Here is a 22,732-nt window from a genome sequence, read left to right on the forward strand (position 1 = left end):
TTGGATTTTTATATTTATTGTTCACAGGCCTGAGGAAGTTCATATGAAATGAACTAAACACGTTGGCGGTCTATGTGTTGAGATGATGAAATAAAATAATTGAAGCTTTTTGTATCAAATCTTGGACATTCTTGGGATGTGGGTGCACCATTTTATTTTGTATGCATAGAGTTGGTTTCTGTGGTAGCAGCAGCATCAATGAACGGCTGACGCTGAGGAGAGAGGGCACCACGTGTTGATACAAGGAACCACAAAGGAGGTGCCCTTGCTGAGGTTGAAGTTTGGCGGCATCTTCTTGTATGGTAGATGAGAGAATTTCAATGTGGTAATGTTATGTAAACAGCTCACCTGCATTAGTCTACACTCTGATGAGTGATACTTCACATGGCTTACTGCCTGGGTTACTGCCCGTTGCATAACTGGGAGCACCTCTAACAACATGAAGTATGCTTCCATAGGTTTGTTATAAACAATTTTTTTGAAGAACCTTTCAGTATGTAAAAATGTGTGAAGCTGCAGAATCCAGTACAATTTTCTGTTGTGTAGTTAAGATTGGCACTACTAGGGTTCAATGCAAACTTTCCTAGTTTTTCTGTGAAGCTGCAGAATCCAGCACTATTTTCATTCTGTTTTCAAATCCCTGTTGTGTAGTTAAAATTGGCACTACTAGGGTTCAATGCACATATTCCTAGTTTTTCTGTCTGAAAGTTTAAATTTTTATTAAGGACACAGAGGCGAGGATTATGGCTTCTCTTTCCATTGCTTCATTGTAGGAGCCAGTTAAAGGTAACACAGTAAAAAAAAAAAAAATGTCTATGTATAACACATCAAAACTACAAATTGAATCATCCTGAAACAACCAATCTAAACAGAAATGGACTATAACACTTTTTGATGCTGCCACTTCCTTCTCTTTCCTTGCTGCTGATCACTTCATGCTGTCAAGTCTTCGTTTTGGCCTCACTTCCCACCCTACAAAAATACAACAAAATAATTCACACTTACAAAAACAACAGGACATGAACAATTCATTGATCTCAAGGGTGGTAAGAATAGGTCAGTACAAAAAGATACACATGAATGTTTCACCACGTTTGAAATACATAGTAGAAACATAACAATAACTGAGTGGGAACATTCTTACCTCTCTGTGCTTAATAGAATTATTTTTCAGATGCATAACACTTCTTTGTAGATCATTGTTTTTACTGGCATTTGATTGGGGAGCAGTTGTGTTAACCCACCTATGAAGAAGTTCTGTTGCTCACAACTGACAATAGAGACATTGTTAATACGGACGACGTATCATATAAAGTTGGATGTAGTTCTACTTAGTTAACTTTTTGATAAATATATTTTGAAGGAACTTTTATAGGTCTAGCTAGAGACAGTTTTGGCGATTCGCTAGAGCTCATTTAATTTGATCCACCTCCCTAGGTGATCTTCTCTAGGACCATTTAATTGGCCAGCAGTTGTGTTACTTCACTTCTTAAGTAATTCTACTGCAGTGCATGGATAGTGAAGTATCGATGTACTTGAGTACTTGAATAGAGTTCTGTTGAGATATATATTGTGGCGAGGGTACAAGTTATAGTTACCTTAGGCCGCGAGTTATAGTTACTTGAAATAACTCTAACTATAACTGCTGCATTTCTCTGGTTTTGAGCGAGTAAATTCAGGACCTAACTATAACGTCCCTGTAACTTTTTTTGTGTGTGAATTTCTAAGGATTTCTTATTTCTATTTCCTAACTATAACGTCCCTGTAACCTTTGTTTTTTTCACTGAACATCTATGTTTTTTAACGTAAAGTAATTTTCATTAATATACGTTAATCCAACCACCGCAGCACAAGGCTGAAGGCTGTGTGCGGTGGGGCTTTGCCGCAGCACCTGCAGCCAACTCCCTAAAACCACCCAACCCAGTGCCCCGCATAATCGCAAAAACGTTGTGCCAGATCCGCGCCCTAGAAATACAAACTTATTTCCCCTTTAATATTTCAAAAGCTACTGAATGGATTTACACCAAATATCCAAAAGCATAATCTGTGTACTGAAACCTACCTTTCTGTCATATTTGGTGTAATTCTGTCCAGTGGTTTGGGCTGTAGTCGTGTTCAAAACTCCTATGCAAATTAATATGGGAAACACACGTTGTTGACCCTCCTTTTATCTTGGCACCCTCTTCAAGGATCACCCCAAAACTTCCCATGCACAACAAGAAGCTTACAAACATATTTTTGGGAACGGTTCATGAAGATTCGTCAAATGGTGGCAAACATATAAGTAAGTAAAAAAAAAACTTTTTTTAAATGGAAACGAGATCCTAACATGCACAACAAGAAGCTTACAAACATATTTTTGGGAACGGTTCATGAAGATTCATTAAATGGTGACAAACATATAAGTAAGTAAAAAAAAAAGAATTGTTTATGGAAACGTGATCCTAACAATAGCTACCTACTGGCGACCACCATTGAAAAAAATCAAATAAAAAATATAGAACATATTTAGCATTTCATTTACGTCTTCTATGAAAGCGATCATCTCCTAAGGTAACTCAACGCTAGTTATAATCTCTATTGCGATTGCCATTTTTTACTCCTAATAATATCGCAAAGCATAAAAACATTTTCATTTATGTTCACAACGTTGTTATTTTCATATTTTAAAGTTCATTATAACTTTTATATTTCTTATATGGATAGATGTAGCAACCTTAATTGATGGTCATAATACCCACCTCATGAAGACAATTATCTTCCAACACTATTGAACACTAATTACAATCTCAATATATAACATAAATTGCTAGTGTCAGTGGAGTAAATATATTAATATCCACAATTAACTATTTATGCAATTAGTTCAGTCAGGAAGTAAGGGCAGCAAAATGCTGAAGAAACGGATATCTCAATGCTACGTTGACCACATTAGTACAAATCACCAATAAAGTGACCAAAGTTAAATACATCAATGTAAAACTTTTTTTTAAAAATGATTGAGATAGTGCAAATCACGCAATAAAGTGCATAAGGCCAAGTGCATTAACTATGGGAGTCCATATTAGTGCAAGTCATGCAATAAAGTGCTAAATCTCAGGTATATTTATACCAAGATGGTCCAATTGATATCAAATAAGCAATAAGGTGCTGAGGATCAAGTTTATCAAAAATAGAACCAGCTCAAATGGTACACAGTTAGTAACATGGTGTCAACAGTCAAATACACTCTAAGTGAGATAAATAATTCGGGAAATCCAAATTCAACATGAGAGCCATAAAGTGCAGCAGTGTGTATCATTGAAAACATACATATAGTTCAGCATCCAAATTATGTCCATATGGGGCTTCAGTTCCCAACAATAATATTAGTCTGGTTTCCTCCCTCCATAATGTTTTTTACCTGTCACCTCCCCTTGGATGTAACCTAATATGTTTTAAATCGAAATATCCAAAGGTATTCAGGGATCAAGCATGATTCTTTTCAAAGTGAACTGCCAAAAGGATAACTTCTATCACCCTTCACAATTGCTGTCATATGTTGGAGGATCCTCACCTTTAACTTCTTAGTGGTGCTGCCTATGCACAATTTGTTACATCCACATATCAAAGCATAGATCACATACTCAGTACTACAGGTAAAATTCTCCTGAATGGATATAGTCCACCCCTGAAATGTTTAGCAACTCTTGCTGTCTAGTCCATATTGACACGCCCTACAAGAGCAGCATCCATGAAAACCCAAGGTCTTTTTTGTCAACCAGTTCTCACTCCTTGCATTTGTGTCCAGGAAAGTAGATGTTAAAATGTTCCCTAGAGATCTAGACTTCTTCAAATTTATCCGTGGTCCTGCTTGCACTATTGTTCTCAAGTGATCATCTCTGTTTAGTACATGCCAATTCCTAAGTAATATCTTTTTAATATTGAACTGTGCTGAGTCATACTTGAGAAACAACCCTTTAACATTACCTCTATGCTCGTTTGGACCTCCCTCTCATGGATATAACAACTGTTCTCTCAATTTCATATCCACCCTTCGCTTCGCATCCTTAAGTACACTCATGGGGTATCCTCGCTGCAAAAATCTGTTCATCATATCTAATGACTCCCTGTTGTACTCATCGTTCGTGGAACAAACTCTTCTAGCTCTCAACAATTGGCCATATGAAATACTCCACTTAAGGGCATCAGGATGACCATTATTGGCATGTAGCAGTGTATGGGTGGCAGTTGGTTGTTGGTTTCCTATGTATTCTAGTCACTAGTTAGTTATTAAGAACCAACATTTCAACATCCAAAAATTTACAATGCGTTCTACTATATGAACTCGTGAACTGTAGATTATTATCATTTTGGTTCAACTTTGCAATATAGGAGCACAACTCCATCTCGTCACCCTCCCAGAGAATAAAAAGATCATCTCTAAAACGTGCCCCCATTGCAACATTTCTATTATACTTTTCATTCGCCTCAGTCCAGGCCCCCTCCTTCTCCAACCACCCCATAAACAAACTTGCATAGGTGGGGGCTAAGGAGGTGCCCACTGCTGTACCCTGTTCCTGTAGATAATATTTCTTTTCAAAGAGGAATGCATTATGGGTGAGGCAATATCTTAACATATCTAGCAACATCTTTGTATGTTCAAACAGCTCTATGGGTCTGTCCCTTAGAAAATATTCACAGGCCTGCATCCTCTAGTTATGACCTATGGAGGTATACAGTAATGTAACATCAATTGTTACCATGATGTAGTCATTTTTCCGTGGTATGCCATCCAATTTTTTCAGACATGACGGAAGATTTATGACATACTCCTGAAGAAATAGATCTACATACCTCGATGTGTTCTCCAACAGGGACCCTATCGAGCTGACTATTGGTCTACCAGAGGGGACCTCTCTATTCGTGTAAATCTTTGGAAGGAAATAGATAGTTGCCATAGTTGAATGTTCAGTTTTTAGATATTGATACTCCTCCAAATCCAACAGCCCATGATCAGACCAAGCTTTTAATTTCATATGATACTCCTCGTCCATGTGTTTAATCTGATTTCCAGGAAGGCGACTTTAATGTGTGGCATTGCACAACTGTCTCTTGCTTCTAATTGGTATGAGCCCAGGTCCATCAATACAATGTTGCCCCTTTTATCAGAGGGTTTAATGTTAATGGAAGGATTATTCTTTAACTCGAGAATATCTTTCTAATCCTTAACCAAGAAGTTGTACTTTCCTTCCCTATCATGCAATTTTTTTCTGAGATTGCTAATTTGTTCAACCACCTCCCAAATGGACAAAGGACATTTTGGCTGTTCTGTTGCGGCAATCTGGGCTTTGCAATGGGGGCAGTTATGTACGGAAGAAGGTCTGACTCCTTATAGTGAACTTTTAAGGGGTACAGCAGGAAATGTATCTAAATTTAAATATTGGCAAATGAGGAGTTGGGTGATGCAAGTCAAAGGAGGAGTGGCAGCACAAATCCAGTGGAGGAGTTATTACAGGAGGAGGAAGTTGGTAAAAAAGAACTATCAAGATGGTATTGGACCCTCCAGGAAACGTTGGATTGTGACTTTGTGCTGTCAGAAGATACTTGGAAAGATCATCTCCCAGGAGAGCAGATTTCAGCGTTATGGCAAGTATCTCTAGCTTTGTTGTATTCTGCATTTAAGCCAGCTTGTTTAAGAAGGAACCATTTATTTACATTCCACAGGGTTTTTTGGACCCCGGAGAAGCTGTCAAGATTGGAGTCGGGCAATGAGATATGCTGTCGCAAGTGTGGGGCCGAGTTGTTAGGGGACCTGCATATGTTTGTTAACTGTCCCTGTCTCCAACGCTTTTGGTCTGGGGTGGGTGAAAGTATTAACCAGATTTTGCTCATGGACTGCAAGGTAAGCCCTTCCTTGATCATTTTTGGTTGTTCTCAAGGAGATAACAGGATAAAAAAAGACTGTGCTAAGACTGTTGTTTTATATGATTTTGTTGGCCAGAAGGGAGATATGCAGGAAGTGGATCAACCCGTTGCCCCCAACTGTGGAAGACTGGAAAGGCTTGTTATTCTATAATTTAGTATGTGACACTAAAGAAAGGGGAACTAGTAAAGGTTTGGGATTTTGGGAGCCATTAATTAACTGGTTTGCGAAGTAGTAACTTGTAGCTGGTCCTATTATTACACTCTTAGAGGTCCAAGAAGTGGTATATTTACTATTTTGGAGGGTTACCCAGCCCAAAGATGGACTTCTCCCAGGTCAAGACATACTCGTGATAAACTAGATACGGTGTTTGGAGGCGGTCCTGACCAGGGAATTAAGGGAATGAGGACAAAAAATAAAAAAATGTGTTCAACCACCAATTCTTGAAACAGATCAATGCGATTACCAGCTGTTAATTGAGGACAAAATGTACCCTTTGGTTTCAACCCACTTGCCACTTGATTGTCCAAGCTGAATCTGATGTCTTTTAAATCACCCGTTCATGTGATCAGACCATCTGTTCCAGTACTTACTCCATCTGGAGCTGATGTTATCTCCTCAGACCTTGACCGTGTTTCCTCAATATTCTCTCCCATTGCCAAATCACGGATTTCTAATAAATCAGGGATGTCTGATATTTTAAGAGACAACTATTTATCCAATATGAGATTCCTTTCACTTTCATTTCCAGTTCTCATTTGATGATATTGATGAAGTTTAAGTTTACAAACATATTTGGAGAGCTAATTTCTTGTGCCCACAAAGTCTGGACACAAAGTCCGAACATGCTTTGGGTCAAAAGGGAGTCCTAAATTAAGTAATCTTTGTTGATTCTCATTCAAGATAACTGATGATATGTTAACCACTAGGGGTTTTTGTGGTGCAGCACTAGCTACATCTCTCAGTTCTTCTGTCGTCACCTGCTCCTTCCTTGACCTCTTCCTCTTGCCTTCCTCGTCCTACATTTCCTCTTCTGCGGTCCATCTGCTGTCCAGTTCTTCCTCCTTGACGCGTAGTCATATGTATGAGGCGGAGTTCCCTCTGAAAATCCATTTTCTCCACTGTCGCTTCATCAGCCATGGAACAGGGATCCTAGCTGATGTCAGTTTCACTCAACACTGGACTTTTAGATGTTTCCAATTTATCCTTGATTTCAACCATCACATTTCTTCGCAAAAGTATATTTTCAGCCATTTTGATGATCCAATCTGTCCATAGTGAATTTTCTCGCTTTCCGTTCCATAATCTCCCCCTCATATGTTTGTAGAGATTTCTCTATTTTATTCAATTGATATTTTACATCCTCAACATCTTTGAATTTTTCCAACTCTTTCATGAGCATCTCTATTCTTGCCATTTGCAACTCCATATTATGCTTTGAATGTTTTGTTAATGTTTTCATCAACTTAACTGAACACTCCTCTGTGGTTTGGCACCATTCATTCATATATATATATATATATATATATATATATATTTTTTTTTCTCCTTTGAATTCCCTGAAAGAAACCATTTGAGTTTATAATCATAAACCACTGCCGGCATATCAATGAAGACAACATTGCATGCAGTGTGGATCAGCAGCAGCATTGCCATCTCAATGCAGGCAGACTAATCATAGCCTGTTCGCATTAAAGCAGGCTGCTGTATTTAAAAAAGCATATTGTGGCGGTGCCACTGAGTTTTTCGATCATCTGTGTGGATAGTACACAAAGCCCAATGGATTGCAAGGAGAATCCCATTATTTATGATGGGTGTACTATCAACATGATGCACTGACCATCTAAGGTGATGAGAATACTCTCACAGTCCATGTTTGCGAGATGTGGGGTTAGAATCCCTAACAGACTGTATGTAGGGCAATTCCCCCGCCCCCCAGTCCTGTATCTGTTGTAAATGTAAAAATGTTTACAAATGTTTTTTTGGTAATATGCTGAACAGTCATGCCTTATTTAGTTTTACACAAAATATTTTTTTGTGTTTTTATGAGTTTATACGACTGGTTTAATAAAGAATTTCTCCTGGAGCAGCCTTTCTGAACTTTCACTTTAATTTCCACACTTTCAAATTCGAAGGGATTAATGTTGACTTCTTTCAGTTTGCACTTTTGTCATAAACTGCACAACACATGCTCAGCAAAATACTAAGACCTGCTGGTAATGACTTCAGCTGTGGATGTGGGACTGAAAGTTATTAAAAATGTGATGTAGGTATATGTTTATCCCTGGATCATTAAATCACAGGGATATGTGTTTTGCATAACCCTTGACGTTATGTCACAATGTGTCTTGTTTTCAAAAGCAGAACTCTTATACATAAACCTCTGAGGGCTGAAAGGATCTGGTTCCATCACTTAATCGTCAAGTTCCACCAAATGACAGCAGTGATCTTTTAACTGACAGAGCTATCTTGTGTCTAGAGGCGATTTCCAAGGTGTTCTTCTAAAGTAGTATATGTACCACACAGAATTAAAGGGTTTATGTCTCCTTAATGCAAAAATGATAAATTGATCTTTTCAGTATTATGTACCTTTCTCAGACAACCCTGTGTCATGGAAGCCCCTGTGTTTTGCAGCTGGAAACCACTTTGAAAATGGATCCTGTAAAAGAAACATTATCAACAGGGTCACTGGACTGGTGAGTCCTGTGATGCATGGTAGTGGGGTGGATGTAAGTACAGCCCTAGGGATGGGCTGCTTTGCTACATATCCACCAGGGCACTACATTTATCCCAAAATCCAAAAGAAAGGACAACAAGTCCAACCTGTGGAAACAGAAGAAACCAAACTAGATATCACTTAATCTATCATCCTCTACAGTCAATCAGCAGAACTCAAATTGTGACCTACTTCATTAATATTCATTAGGCAGGCTTATTATTTTCAAACCCATTAGAAATCACTACTTTGGAAATCTTTATTATGTACATGAGGAACTGTGATTTCCTAATTGCAATTAGATACAAAACACAATTAGAAAATCACAACTCATATATTTTGTACATATAACCCAAAGTCCTAAGTACATTTGGTATTGCAATTTCCAAATTGATATTGAACAAGAATTGAAATTTGGGGATTGCAGTTCCTATTTTTTGTACATCTGGTCCTAAGGGCCAGATGTAGCAAACTTTTGCGAGTTGCAAATGGCCCGAATCGCAATTTGCGACCCTGCAAAATCGGAAATGGGATGCAAAACCATTTGAAATAGCCACTCGCAAATTGCGACTAGTCGCAAAAAGCCCATTTTGCACTTCCAATTTACCACTAACTCAGAGCAGGTGGTAACCAGAACCAAAGTATAAAAGGGGACCCAGAAGGCACCTGGGTCACTCAAGATGGTGGAGATATATGTGATAGCAAGGAGGAGGAGAGCCCACGCCGCACAGCAGATGAGGAGGAGGAGCCAGAGACAGGAGAAGATACACAGAACCAGACAGACACTTTTCCAACAAAATGAGGAGGAGATATATGATAAATACAGACTCAGCAGTGCAGCAATATTAGAATTAATAGATCTACTCAATCCGCAGCTGCAACGCCAGACTGTGCGCGGCAGAGCCATCCCCACACATGTGCAAGTGCTATGCTCACTGCACCTCTTGGCCTCGGGAAGCTATCAGGGGGTCATTGCCGTGGCAGGTGGGGTATCTCAAAGTGCACTCTCACGGTTCTTCAGATCATTCCTAGATGCCAAACTCACACACATGTCCAGATAAATATACCTACCCAGGAATGAGGCAGAAATCATTAGTACCAAGTTGGAATTCTACAGGATTGCCAACTTCCCACATGTAATAGGGTGTGTAGACGGGACACATATACAAATATGCTCTCCTGCAAATCTGGAATATCTGTTCCGCAACCGGAAGTGTACCCACTCACTGAACATACAGGTGGTAAGTGACGCCCATTATGTCATCACGGACATGGTAGCCAAATTTCCAGGGAGTACACATGACTCTTACATTTTCAGGCACAGTGGGATACACCAACGCCTAGAACGTGGGGAGTTTGGAGACGGATACCTCCTAGGTATAGCTGAATACACCTTGCAGACATACACACAGGTCAATGTGGAACCCATCTATGCCCAGCTAACATTGTACATTTTGTGCCAAACAGGTGACAGTGCATATGCACTACGACCATGGATACTTACCCCGTACTTAACACCCAGCAATGAGACAGAGAGGCGATACAACAGTGCACATAGGAGGACCCGAAATATTATAGAGAGGACCTAGGGACTGTTGAAGGTAAGATCCAGATGCCTCCACAGAAGTGGAGGTGCCCTCCAGTATGCCCCATTAACAGCATTCAAGATCGTTGGCGCATGCGCTATACTGCACAACATTGCCACCCGACGTGGGCTAAATATCACCCCAGAAGACCCAGATTCGGAGGATGACGAGCAAGAGCTACCACATCGCCATCATGGGGATAGAAGCATTGCAAATCAAGGCAGACAGAGACGGGACCACATTGCAAACTAATACTTTGGAAGGTACGTGGTAACTGCCACCACACACACGAATGTCACACACAAAGAGCCCAGGTGTGAAGTGGAACAAACAAGAACTTTAATGATGTGAACCAATAAACTATTTACAGAAACTAATGATCAGGGGCTGAAAAAGTCCACCTGCTATGAGGACACATTAACCTCATGTGCCCCCATTGTATGTCAGTGCGTAGCTCACACCCTACGCCTGGGACGCCCAGCATGGCTGGTTCCTGGAGCATCTGCAGTGCCCTGCCGTGCACTTCCACTACGCAACACCCTGGTGTCTGTGGCAGATGCACTACTTATAGTAGAGCCCTCCTCACTGTCTTGCGGCGTGTCTGCCGCGCCCCTGTCCACCTGTCGTGCCTCCATCATGTCGACTGCGTGGCTTATGCGTCCCAGCCCACGAGCCACATCGCTGGCAAAGTCGCCCATGTCCACCTGTAGGCTGACTGTGCGACGTGACAGCCCAGTGGTATTTACCGCCAGGCGGACGATGGAGGAAGCCATGCGGTCTAGGCGGTGGATTAGCTGCCGGTCACGGCGCCTTGCACCCTCTCTCTCCGTGACAAGTTCAGCCACTAGTTGTCTAATTGAGAGCGCAAGGTCACCTACATTGCTGTTCAGGTGTTGTAGCTCTGTGTGGACCTGTTGCAGCCCTGTTGTTTGATTTCTTTCCATGCGCCGCATGGTCCCTGAAATCAGTCTCATTTGCCTTGTCTGCAGGCGCTGACCATGGATGAGTGCAGCCTCGGCGGCGGAAATGGAGGTGTCCCCTACTTCTCCCTGTGACACTGGAGGGACATTGACACGTCGCCTACGACGCGGTGGTGGATCTGTGTCCTGTACGCTGGCACTGTGGCTGGGACCGGGTGCTGCCTCAATCTCCAGTATGGCCACTGGTGCATCTGGAGGGGACTGTGGTTGGGTGGTGCAGGTCCCTGTGGTGGCTGCTCCTGGGTCCTGTGCTGCCTGGTGGCTGACCTCTGGCCCCTGGATGGTGTGGCTGGAGGTGGTGTCTTGTGGGAGACCTGTGGGACATAGGGAACACACTGTCAGTATCTACCATCTGTTGTATGCTTCCTAATAAACTGTTGCCTATCATCTGCCTACTTGACTACATTGCCCATAATGCACCATGCTGGTGGTTGCTACTCTGACATGGAGCTATTTTGGTTGTGCATGCTGCTGTGTACTAGGTGGGTGGGGGTATGGCAGATATGGGTGTACATGCATGTTTCATGGTACTCACTGGTTGATGGTCCTGGCGCTGACGTGTCCAGCTCTCCTATTCCGGACACTGCCTCTGGCTCCAGGGTCTCTTCCACTCTTTTCTCCAAGGGTGTGGGTGGTGGTATGGTAGATGGTCCTCCTCCAGTGCCCCTCATCTCCCGGAGGCGCTCTGCCACCCTCTCCTTGGTCCGGAAGCGCAGGTAATACCACCTTTTTTTCAGTTCCTCAATGCTCCTGTGGCTCACACCCATTGAATTGACTTTTTCTTGGATTTCAGTCCAAATCCTCCTTTTTTCCAGCTCTGGCACACTGAGGGCTGCTCTCCCAAAGAGTTGATCATGGTGCTGGCAGCATTCATCCGTCAGCACCTCCAGTTCTTTTTCTGAAAATTGTATCTTTCTCTTTCTGGCTGTCTCCTCCATTGTAGCTGCTGTTCCTCCTGTTGGCTGTTCAGCAGTTGGGAATGGGTGTGGTCCTCCCTCCTCCCAGGTGTATTAGTAAACTTCCTGGCTGTGATGTCATCATCAAGAGCCAGGAAGTATTTTCCAGAGTGTTCTGCTGCACCTGCATGCAATTTGCGGTACAGTCGCAATTTGCGACACCCACTCGCAATTTGCGTGTTCGTTTTTAGCGAGGTTGCAAAAAGCGACCTCGCAAACAGCGGACTCGCAATCTGCGGTGCGACTTCATTTGCGAGTCGCAAAATGAAGTCGCCTTTTCTTGTTGGATACCATTTTGCGAGTCGGAAATTGCGAGTCGCAACGACTCGCAATTTCCAACTCGCAATTTTATATCTACCTACATCTGGCCCTAAGTTCTTTGCACATTCTATTCCACAAGAAAAAACAACAGGAAGGAGAGCCTAATCTGAACTCTGAATGCCCTCTGTTTTGCATTATGTTATTGATGCAAAGGTCAGTGGAAATTCAAATTTCAGAAAATGCAGTGACCATGGTCTTGCATTTGAGTCAGAAGGGTTAATTGGCATTCTTAATGCTGCTCAATTTGCATACATTTCCAAATTATGTTTGATTAGATTATAAACTTAAACATATTCCAACCAACAATATTGTTCTAGAATATTGTTGGAAATCAGGTTATGGTTATGGTTGACCAGGGTATAAGCCCTGGTCAAGCAGCTACCACAGTCCTAGTCAGGGTAAGGTAAAGGCACACCCTAAATTAACCCCTCCTCACCCTTTGGTATTTCGGCGCAGAGCAGTCAGTCTTAAGTTAGAAGTAGTATGTGAAGTATTTGTGCCACACTTCAAACAGTAAAACATTTCAAATTAAAAAGTAGTGCAGAGAAGCACAAATCGCTTCTGGGGATATCTGGTCACGCCGGACCGAGACAAATTCAAAAGTTCAGCCAGACAGCGATGGAGCACGGGCCGGCTACAGGAACCGAGTTAGGCCCACTGAATAAAGTACCTTAAATCCTGATTGTGGCGCATTGTGTAGATCTGCGTCAAAGATGCATCACGTAGCCGAGGAGATGCATTGGTTCCAAGATGCGACGAGGCTGAAGTGCAAGGTCCTGTTGTATTGATGTGGAGGATCCTGTCAATGGGGCTTGCAATATGAAGGTCAGTGTTGAGTATGGGTTGCTCAGTCCAGGCGATGCGTTGGTTCCAATGAGCAGTGTAGCTGCAATATGGAGTTTCAGCTTCATCATTGAGACTGCCGTCGACAGGAGATGCAAGGAGCTTGAGCCATGAAAAGTGTCACACAGAGGTGGTTCTGAATGCAATGTATTGAACACAAGATGCGGCGGTGAAGCAAGTGTTTTTAAATGGGTGCATTACATGTATCAGAGGCGGTGCATCAGTTCTGCTCGAGGATGTGCAGCTCAGTGGGGGAAATGCTTGAGTTCTTCTTGGGGATGCGTCGCCCAACAAAGAGGATATATCGGTTCCACTGGCAAGCACATTAAGCCCACTTCCAAGGGTCCAGGACTGGGGTGGCACCACTTAGCAGGGTAGACTCACGGATGGCAGAGTCAAGGTCCAGAAGCAGGGTGATTGGAAGTCTTTAGTGTCCCTGAGACCTCACATCTGGAGGTCAGCCAAGTAGCCCTTCAAGTCACTCTGGGTTCTAGATTCAAGTGATACAGTCCTTCTCACCCAGGCAGAAAGTCAGTACAGCAAAGCATGAGCCCAGCAGAGTGCAATCCAGCAGAGCGGCAGTCCTTCAGCGGCACAGCAGTCTTTCTTCCTGGCAGAGTATCCACAGGTCCACAAGTGTCCTGAAGTGGTGGTGTCTAAGGTCCAGTACTTTTACACAGTGGTGCCTTAGAAGGGGGGGGAGACTTTAAAGATAGGCCTTTGAAGTAAACCGAGGCCCTGCCCTTCCAGCACTGGCTCTGGACTCACTACAGAGGGGTATGCAGCCCTTTGGGTGGGGACAGGACACATCCTATTCAGGTGTAAGTGAGGCTGGGTCCAGCTCCTCCCTCCTATCCTGCCAGGATGTCCCATCAAGTCACACCTAAGATCCCATTGTGTGTGGCTGTTTAGGGGGATTATACAAAGCCCAGTTATCACCCACCCCAGATCAGAGACAGGCAGCAGGTGCCAAGGCCCTCGTAATGAAGATGGCCGGATGGCCCCACCGCCAACCGTGCTGGCGGTCAACAAAAGACCCCCAGTGTTGGCGGCCGGCATCCCGCCAAATAATAACGCATGGTGGCTCACCGCCATTGATGGAGGTGAGGCCCACAATGCGCCATGCTAGCGGTCGTTGGCGGGGGTGGATGCTGCTCCACCCTCACCGCCACATCACTCCCTACACCCCCACGCCTATTACGAAGCAGTTTTATGCATGGCGGTGTATGGAGAGGCAGCGGAGCAGCATACAGGGAGCCCATTCCCTCCTGGAGCAGCGCGACGGATAAGGTAATTGCTGTCCGAGAGGAAAAGGGGTAGGGTGTGTGTGTGTGTGAGTCTGTGGGTGAATGGGGGTGTGCGTGGATGTCTGTGACGGGGTTGTGTGTCTGGGTGCATGTATGCATGTGTGCATGTCTGCGAATGGGTTAATATGGATGTGGGGGGTTGAGGTTTGGGGGGACCTGTATGTAGGTGTGGGGGTTGGGGATGATGAGGGTTGGGCTGGGGGACCAACATGGGGTTTTGGGGGTGGAGGGTTGGGGGGTCGGTTTTCGGGGAACAGGGGGTGGGGAGTGGGGGCTGTTCTAGGGCTTTGGGGGGTGGGTAGGTGTAATGGGAAGGGGGAGAGGCCAGGCATGTCACATACAGGTGACAGGAATGATTATTCCTGTCACCCGTATGCATTCTGCCAGGGATTCCCAGGCAGGGTAATTCACCAGGGAATCCCTGGTGTAATAGGGATCGTAATTCCACCGCCTGTCCTTCCTCCACCGCTGGGCCGAATGTGCTCACAGTCAGCCCGGCGGTGACTGTGGCCTGGTGGTGGGTGGTAGTGAACTGGCTGCCTTGCAGCCAGTTCACGAATATGTTCAGAATATCGTGGTCTGGGCCGCCATGCCGTTGGTGGTAATGACCACCACCGCCGGCATGGTGGTCCAGACCGCCATGCTCATAATGACCACCCAAATGGCTAAAATAAGAAAATGTATACTTTCTAAAAGTGGCATTTTTAGAATTGCAATGTAAAATCCGACTTCACTATAAAGTAGGATTTTAAATTGTGATTCCAAAGACCCTAAACTTAAAAGAATTATGTCTTCCAATTTGGAAATTAGGCTTATACATTATCATAAGGTAACTCCAGTGTTATCTTATAGGGAGAGATAGGCCTTTCAGTAGGGAAAACAAATTCAGGAGTTTTTCACTACCAGGACATGTAAAACTTAACCTGATTTTTAAATACATTGCACCCTGCCCGCTGGGGTGGCCAGGGCCTACCCTAGTGGTGACATATGTATTAAGAAGGAAGGTTTGGGCCTGGCAAAGGGGTTATTTTTCCAGGTCAACATGGCAGTTTAAAACCACACATACAGGCTCTGCAATGACAGGCCTGAGACTTGGTAGCAGGACTACCTAAGTGGGTGGCACAATCAGTGCTTCAGGCCACTTGTATCATTTGATTTACGAGCCCTAGGTACAAGGAATGCATTACTAGGATTTATAAGTAAATTAAATATGACAATTGGGGCTATGGGAATAGTACCATGTTTTAAGCAGAGCGTACAAGCCCTTTAGCACTGGTTAGCAGTGATAAAGTGCACCGGACCTAATGCCAACAAAAAACAAACTCAGCAAAAATAAGAGGAGGAAGGCAAAAAGTTTAGGGGTGACCCTGCAGAAAGGGCAAGGTTCAACAGACATTACATTAGAAAACATTAAGAACAATTAAGTGATACATTCAGTTTTTTATTAAATTATTATCTATTTTTAGACCACTAAAAACAAAAACAACTGGGGATAAAAAAAGTAAAGGAATAAAAAAACATAAACGGAAAACATAACACCAGAACAACAGCCACTTGTTGATATAACCATTTTGATTGCTTCAATTTACATCACATTGGACAGCTGCTGGAATTCTGAAAGACCATAGTCTTGCATTAAATCAAAAGGGATGTCTGAAATTAGGATTACCCAGATACATTCATTTAAATCAGTATAAATTAGGGATTTTGAATGAACAATTAGAATTCTCAATGCCCAATGTTATGTACATGTGTTAATGGGAAATTTCAGTGTAGAAGGGCAAAGTGGAATTCGGAATATCCATGTAGATGTACTGCTGTTCTATAGACTTTGATTGACGTTTTCAAAGCTGTGCAAGCCAAGTGACCTGGAATTCCAAATAAGCATCTGGGATTTCAAATTCCCATACTCATGCGTTTCATTTACCACTGCAAAGTAGTGTTAACTGAATTGATATACAGACCTTCAGAAAAAAAGATTGGCCAATTTGGATTGACAACCAACAGTCATTAAAATCGAAATGTCTAAGTTCATTCTGATATCTTAATAAGCACGGATGTGCCACCATATTTTCACATAAGGACTTTGTCTAACTCTACTGTCTAAAAGTTCTATGGAAGGGAAACAGTTGTACAAGAAGGGTACAAAGGCATGCTTACCTAATACGTCCCGGATCTCTTGTTAATTTCACGTGCCATCCTGCAGATCTCACACCAACCACAGAAACACATTGACAAGGCGTCATTGCAGATAGTCCCCTAGGATATCAAGTACAAAGTAAGAAAAATGTATTAGAAAATTCTGTTATGAATGCCAGCAACATGGTACCACACTGAAGATCTCCCATTTTGCATCACAAGAAGTAAACAACCTATTGTAATAAGGTAAACGGCCATTCTGTTTACATGTTTGGATTGAATGGCAGTGGTTGCTCGATCTTGCCTTTGTCTAATTTAGACAGAAGTTTGACTATGTTTCTGCCTTGTTAAGAATGGTGTTAGAGTACCCAGGCAGTATGCCCATTCCCAGGAACTTTGCATCAGAGGTGAGGAATTCCTACCCGATACCTAGGACATATAGTTTAAAGTAAAGGACTATAGCCCTCATTACAACATTGGCGGGTGGCAGAGGCCGCCCGCCAATGTTAATCCGCCGCCAGGCCATATATGCGCCCTGAATCCCGCCAGCCCTGTTATGACATCCCCACTGGGCCGGCGGGCAGAAACCCAGTTTCTACCCGCTGGCCCAGCGGGGAGCAGGGCACTAAGATTGCAGCCGGCTCCTAATGGAGCTGGTGGCAATGTGGCGGTGCGGGGGATGCAGCAGCACCCGTCGCGCATTCCACTGCCCGTAATTCGGGCAGTGGATTGCGCGATGGGGCTGCGCCTGGGGGCCCCCGAGTCACCCTTACTGCCAGCCTCTCGGGACAGGCTGGCAAGCAGCGCCGCCCTGGCGGATTACAACCGGCGGAACTGCCAGGCTGCAGGCTGGCGACAGCCTGGCAGTGTCGGCGGTATGACCGTGGCGGCTCCGGCGCGGTCATAATATGGCAGTCACACTGCCAGCCTGTTGGCGGTGTGACCCCAGACTTGTAATGAGGGCCTATATATCTTCTTGTATAACTTGTCCTCTGGACAGGAGGATCCAGCATAAAAAGTCTGGGCCCCCAGTTTACTGTGTACTACAAGATTGTCTGCTGCTGCTGAGGCAAGGAATGTATAGCAATGTATAATATGTTCAAACTTGAATATATGATTAATTATTGCAAAATATTTACTGTTAGGGCAAGCACTGTTAAAAATAACAGTCAGATGAAATGTCAGCCGGCTTTAATTTAATTTGTTCCAATAAAGAAGTGTGTAGACAGTGTGCAGAATATAACTATTTGGTCCCATAATGCTCCTCTTTAGTATGTAGACACATGCAAAAGCATGGAAGCACGAATAGTGCTTATTTGCATTCAAAATAAATGAAATGCCCCCCCTCAAAAATATTTGCAACATGAAAAACAGCAGGTGAAAGTTAGCCAGTTTTGCTAAAGAGCAATTTTTTACGACCACTCTCTAAGACACCATTTAATAAAGCATGTTTGATGCATGCCAATATTAAAAACATAAATAATAAAGAGTAGTGTAAACAATTATGGGCAAAAATAAATTAGGGGTCCCATTTTTAAAGAAAGTAACAAAGATCACTAGTTAAAACACTACATTTTCCACCCGATGCAAATGTTTTCCCCGTGGAGAAAGTCCATTCCTCCGGCCCTTTCCCCCTATTGTAAAAGGTTTTACTTATGCTCACGTCAGAAGTATATTAATTACATTTTGCAGGGCGGAAATGGCCTGCAGTGGAATCAGTGATTAACCTTAAACATGTACTTCTGTGAGTTTATCAGAAACTCGCAAGGCATTCCTGCCCTGAAACCTGCACCGCCCACCTGCTTCCAGACCCTCTGAGTAGATTTGCTCCCACAAAATCTTCAAGATTTGTAAATCCTTTAATGACTGCAAAAACAACGCTTGCACATTAACTTCACACTTATACACTTAAACAGTTTTAAAACTCGGGCTTATAACATTTTGACTCTGACCTTGCAACGTTCACCTAATTGTAAAATGCACATGTTCGGCCATTGGTTGTGTGCTAAGTTTATTCTTACAATTGTGGTAACAATTGGACCTTAGCAACAGTGAGATTACGTGATTTTCTCATGACTTACACAATGTGGTCAAGAGGAGGTCAGACTTTGAGGGATCTAGTTGATCCTCAGGTGGCAACCTAAGCACTTGAACACAAGTATACGCTGAGTTTATGTACAGAAACATTTATGAAATCAATTGAATGCTTAAAGGTAAATTTGGTAGAGCAATTAACAGGATACTTCCTCAGAAAGTAAAATAAAAAAGGGCAATGGAAACAATTGGAAAAATCATATACCATGTACTTTGCTTTTATCAGAATTCTGGCAGAATGGATGTGCTGGCATATGTAGAGCACGTATGTAGTCAGAAAGCTGTCTGACCAGATCCCTTTCACAAACAGAGCATGTGCATATTCAGAGCTTGTGAATATTTAAGAATTTGACACAAATTCTGGTATGTTCCGAGTCGGGTATGATTAAAAAGGTGCCATAATCAGAGACTGCTAGAATCCATACTCCTGACTGAATAGGTAGACTGGTATAATCAGAAAAACTATTGTCACAGCTCAAATTTAATGAAAAGGCTGTCATAATTATCACATTACAGCTTTGCACTTATTAGGACAAATTGATTTTCCCACCCGTATAGTAATTGAGTCTAGTTGTCTAGTCTTGGAATAAGTGGGAAGGTGGTGTTAGAATTTCCAAATTGTCAACAGGCAGATGTTTTAGTTAATAGACAGAAATTGCGTGTACACTTTGATGAACTCATTGTTCATTTGTGTCATGACCTAGAACAAATTATATTTGTATTTATTGGATTCAGAATGATGTCAACTAGAAATGCTTTACAGAACAGTGCACAAGCACTTCCATGGGTTTTCATGACATGAATCAAGTTTGTGGGGATACTGGAAGTGAGGCAAGTTGGACCATATGGGGCAAAAGAGACAAAACATTAATTTATCAGTATCTATATACACCAGACTGGTGTTTCCACTTGGCATTTGGTTACTACCCAAACGGGGCTGATCACAGTCCTGAACAGGCTTATATTTTGGGCAATTGCTTACATTACCAACACCTTGGCAATTTTGAATGATGCCTGTTGTGTTGCCTGGGAGGTCTTATTTACTTGTTTTAGGCACTCCGTGTATAGTGTTTGCCCCTCAGCACCAGGGCTGGCTCCTTCACTAAGGGGGAGGAGCGCCACCCGCTGGGTTTTCCAAAAAGGAAAAATAAAATGACAATAACGTACACTACGTTATCATCATTTTATTTTTCCATGTAGTACGGGGTGGGGCTGGGCTGGAGGGAGGGGGCCAGTGGAGGGCTACGTGCACTACAATCAGTGCGCATGTCTACCTGGCCGGCTGTGTTTGGCTGGCCAAACAGACATGTGCACTTATTGTGTTCTCCACCTGGCTGTATTGCACAGCCGAATGGAGAACATGCCCAGGCTCCATTCCCAGTTTGAGCAGCGAAGCAGGCTGCTCAGACCAACCAGAACGCTGCTGTCATGCTGGTGACAGCAGTGTTGTGATTGGCTGGGAGCCTTTGCAGCCAGGAAGAGGAAGAGAACGGAGGGGAGACTAACCAGTCTCCCCTTGAAGGTAAGTGTTTTTTTTTATTTTATTTTTTTAACTCCCGCCCCTGTCCCATCGCTTCCTGTTCCGATCACCACCTCTGTTTAGTGGCAGCCGCTGCTGCTCATCACTAGAATCTTTCTGGTCATGTTTATGAGGACTTTTCAAAGCAGTTGTTGAACTATTCCTTGATTCTGACAGACTGCATTATCAGACGTACCACATTATTTACAGTAGTCTTGAAATATTCCTGTGGACAAAGCATGTGTCAGGTGCCTCTTAAAGAAAGTACTGTGATTTATGCCCTGAAGATTCTGGATGAATTAACAGATAAGAAGCAACTAGACCTATTGGCTGACGTTTTTTCACTTATCACGGTCTTTGTATTCTTCCAACACATTCCCTGTGTGTGCTTCGGTACCTTCTTTATAAGTTTGCTGGACTGTTTTTGCAGAATGGATTGGTTCACCCTAGGTGGTTGGGAGTTGTGACCACATGAGCATTACATTTATTGACTGCTCTTTTTTCGGATTTACTCACTTTGTGATCGGACTTCATTCACCCTAACTTACATCCATGACAGGGTATGCGAACACCATACCTTAACCACCACCTATTTTGCATTTGTTATACACCAAGCCTTAGTTTGTGACGTCACCAATATCAGCGTGGCAGCGTGTGTTTGACTAGCCATTGGGGCTCTACAAACTGGAGAAAGTGGTTTATGCAGACTGTTCTGAAGGCAGGTGAAGCTGTAGGTAAGCTTACAAAATATCTCAATTGGTTGATGGGACTGCTGCAAAATTCTGCAGATTGAAGTTTTGGGTGAGTCAACGCAACATTTAATGCTATGCAGGTAATAAATTGAGTTCTATTGTGTACCTTGTTAGAGCGCTTTGATAAGCCACAAAGAGTATAAATATATGTTACAAACAAGTTTCTGTGATTGCTACATTATTATTGTTATTGATGATGACACCATGAATGCTATGGTGCTTGATGTAAGAACCTTGCACTTCAGCAGGGGACCGGAGTCTCCTCATCTGAGACTTAGGAAGTGCACTTTACTAGGTGATTCTGAGTAAAGGTGTGTCAGTATGTATCAGGAGTGTTTACTGTATATCCTGGGGGGAGGGCTCCATGCTAGGATTTCAGAACATCCACATATGCAGAATTCATATACAGTTGACCTAAACTGAAAGCACTTTCACAGTCGGTTATTAATCAGAAACTTCTGCAAGGATCGGTGCCACTTGGACCTATGTTGGGCACCCCTGATACATATAATTCTGATCGATGAAAAAGTGAGGGATGGATGGACAGCAAACTGCCCTTAGCCAAGAAGCCTTTTTACCGTAAATGTTAAAGTTTAGTTTGGTTATTAGGTGCTTAGCATAGGGTAAGCATGGATCTAAAAGCTCCCTGGGTGGCAGATAAGAACAGTTAAGTGTAGGACAACAAAAAGGATCGATCAGCATCACACGTTATTGTCATTAAAGGGGAGAGTCAGGACTAGAAGCCCCAGCTCCACATTGTAGAAGAGAACAAGTTAGCGACTAGACATTGGTGCCTACAACTGTTAAGAAGGCCTCTTATGGGTCCACAGGTGTTTTATTTTTATTTGCTGCTGCCATTAATGTGGGTGCCTTCCGGAAGAATATCTGTTACTTACAGTTTAGCATTGTGTGTGATTTTTCTCAACCTTAAGATTCCTCTTCCCCAAAGATATGTCTAGTAAGTAGAGTATTTTTTACTGTTGGGTTACTGTTCATATTCCTCCTACCAGGGTTCTGCAAAGTCGGTCCTGGAGAGCCGGGTCCATGCCAGGTTTTTCAGAATATCCACATTTAGAAAAAAGATGTTTCAGAAATCTACATTCTTCTAAATGTGGATATGCTAAAAACCTGGCATGGACCCAGCTCTCCAGGACCGACTTTGCAGATCCCTGCACCTACACTATTGCAAAATTCTGACTCTGTATTTGCAATCTGTTTCTTATCTTCAGTATCCAGCTGGCTTCTGGAAAGCCAATACAGAAAGAAAACGTTTGCCCAAAAATAACATGTTGATTTTCTACTAACACTAGTTACTGCCATTTTACTCCTTTAGACACCCGTTTGAAAATGGCCTTCAACCTTTGAAACAGGAAGTGGAATCAGGGTTGCACAGGAAGTACAGTCACTCTGTCTTTAGACGCAAAATGACACCTGACCTGCTCCTCTGGATTTAAAGATTGTGCTTACCTTCTCCTCTGATTTAATCCTCATTTCAGGAGTTAAAATGAGTTCACAAAATGGCGTGCCGCCCCATTGATTAAAATGTTCACAATGTAATAAAGTGATGCAGGGAGAAAATGTTAGGCAAGGACAGTTTGCTCTGAATACGGTTTC

The 22,732-nt window shown here is 42.9% G+C and overlaps 1 long non-coding RNA gene across 1 annotated transcript in view; it reads right to left on the reverse strand.

The window, feature by feature from the left end:
- Positions 1 to 702: 702 nt before the first annotated feature.
- Positions 703 to 22,732, reverse strand: part of LOC138284737 (uncharacterized) — a 31,046-nt gene continuing 9,016 nt past the window's right edge. The window contains exons 4-5 of the long non-coding RNA XR_011201450.1: positions 16,775 to 16,873; positions 703 to 972 (exon numbers count right to left, since the gene is read on the reverse strand). This is a non-coding gene — a long non-coding RNA (uncharacterized lncRNA). The remainder of the gene's footprint in view (positions 973 to 16,774; positions 16,874 to 22,732) is intronic.

Source organism: Pleurodeles waltl, chromosome 3_1 (genome assembly GCF_031143425.1).
Source record: "Pleurodeles waltl isolate 20211129_DDA chromosome 3_1, aPleWal1.hap1.20221129, whole genome shotgun sequence".
NCBI classification, from domain to species: domain Eukaryota; kingdom Metazoa; phylum Chordata; class Amphibia; order Caudata; family Salamandridae; genus Pleurodeles; species Pleurodeles waltl.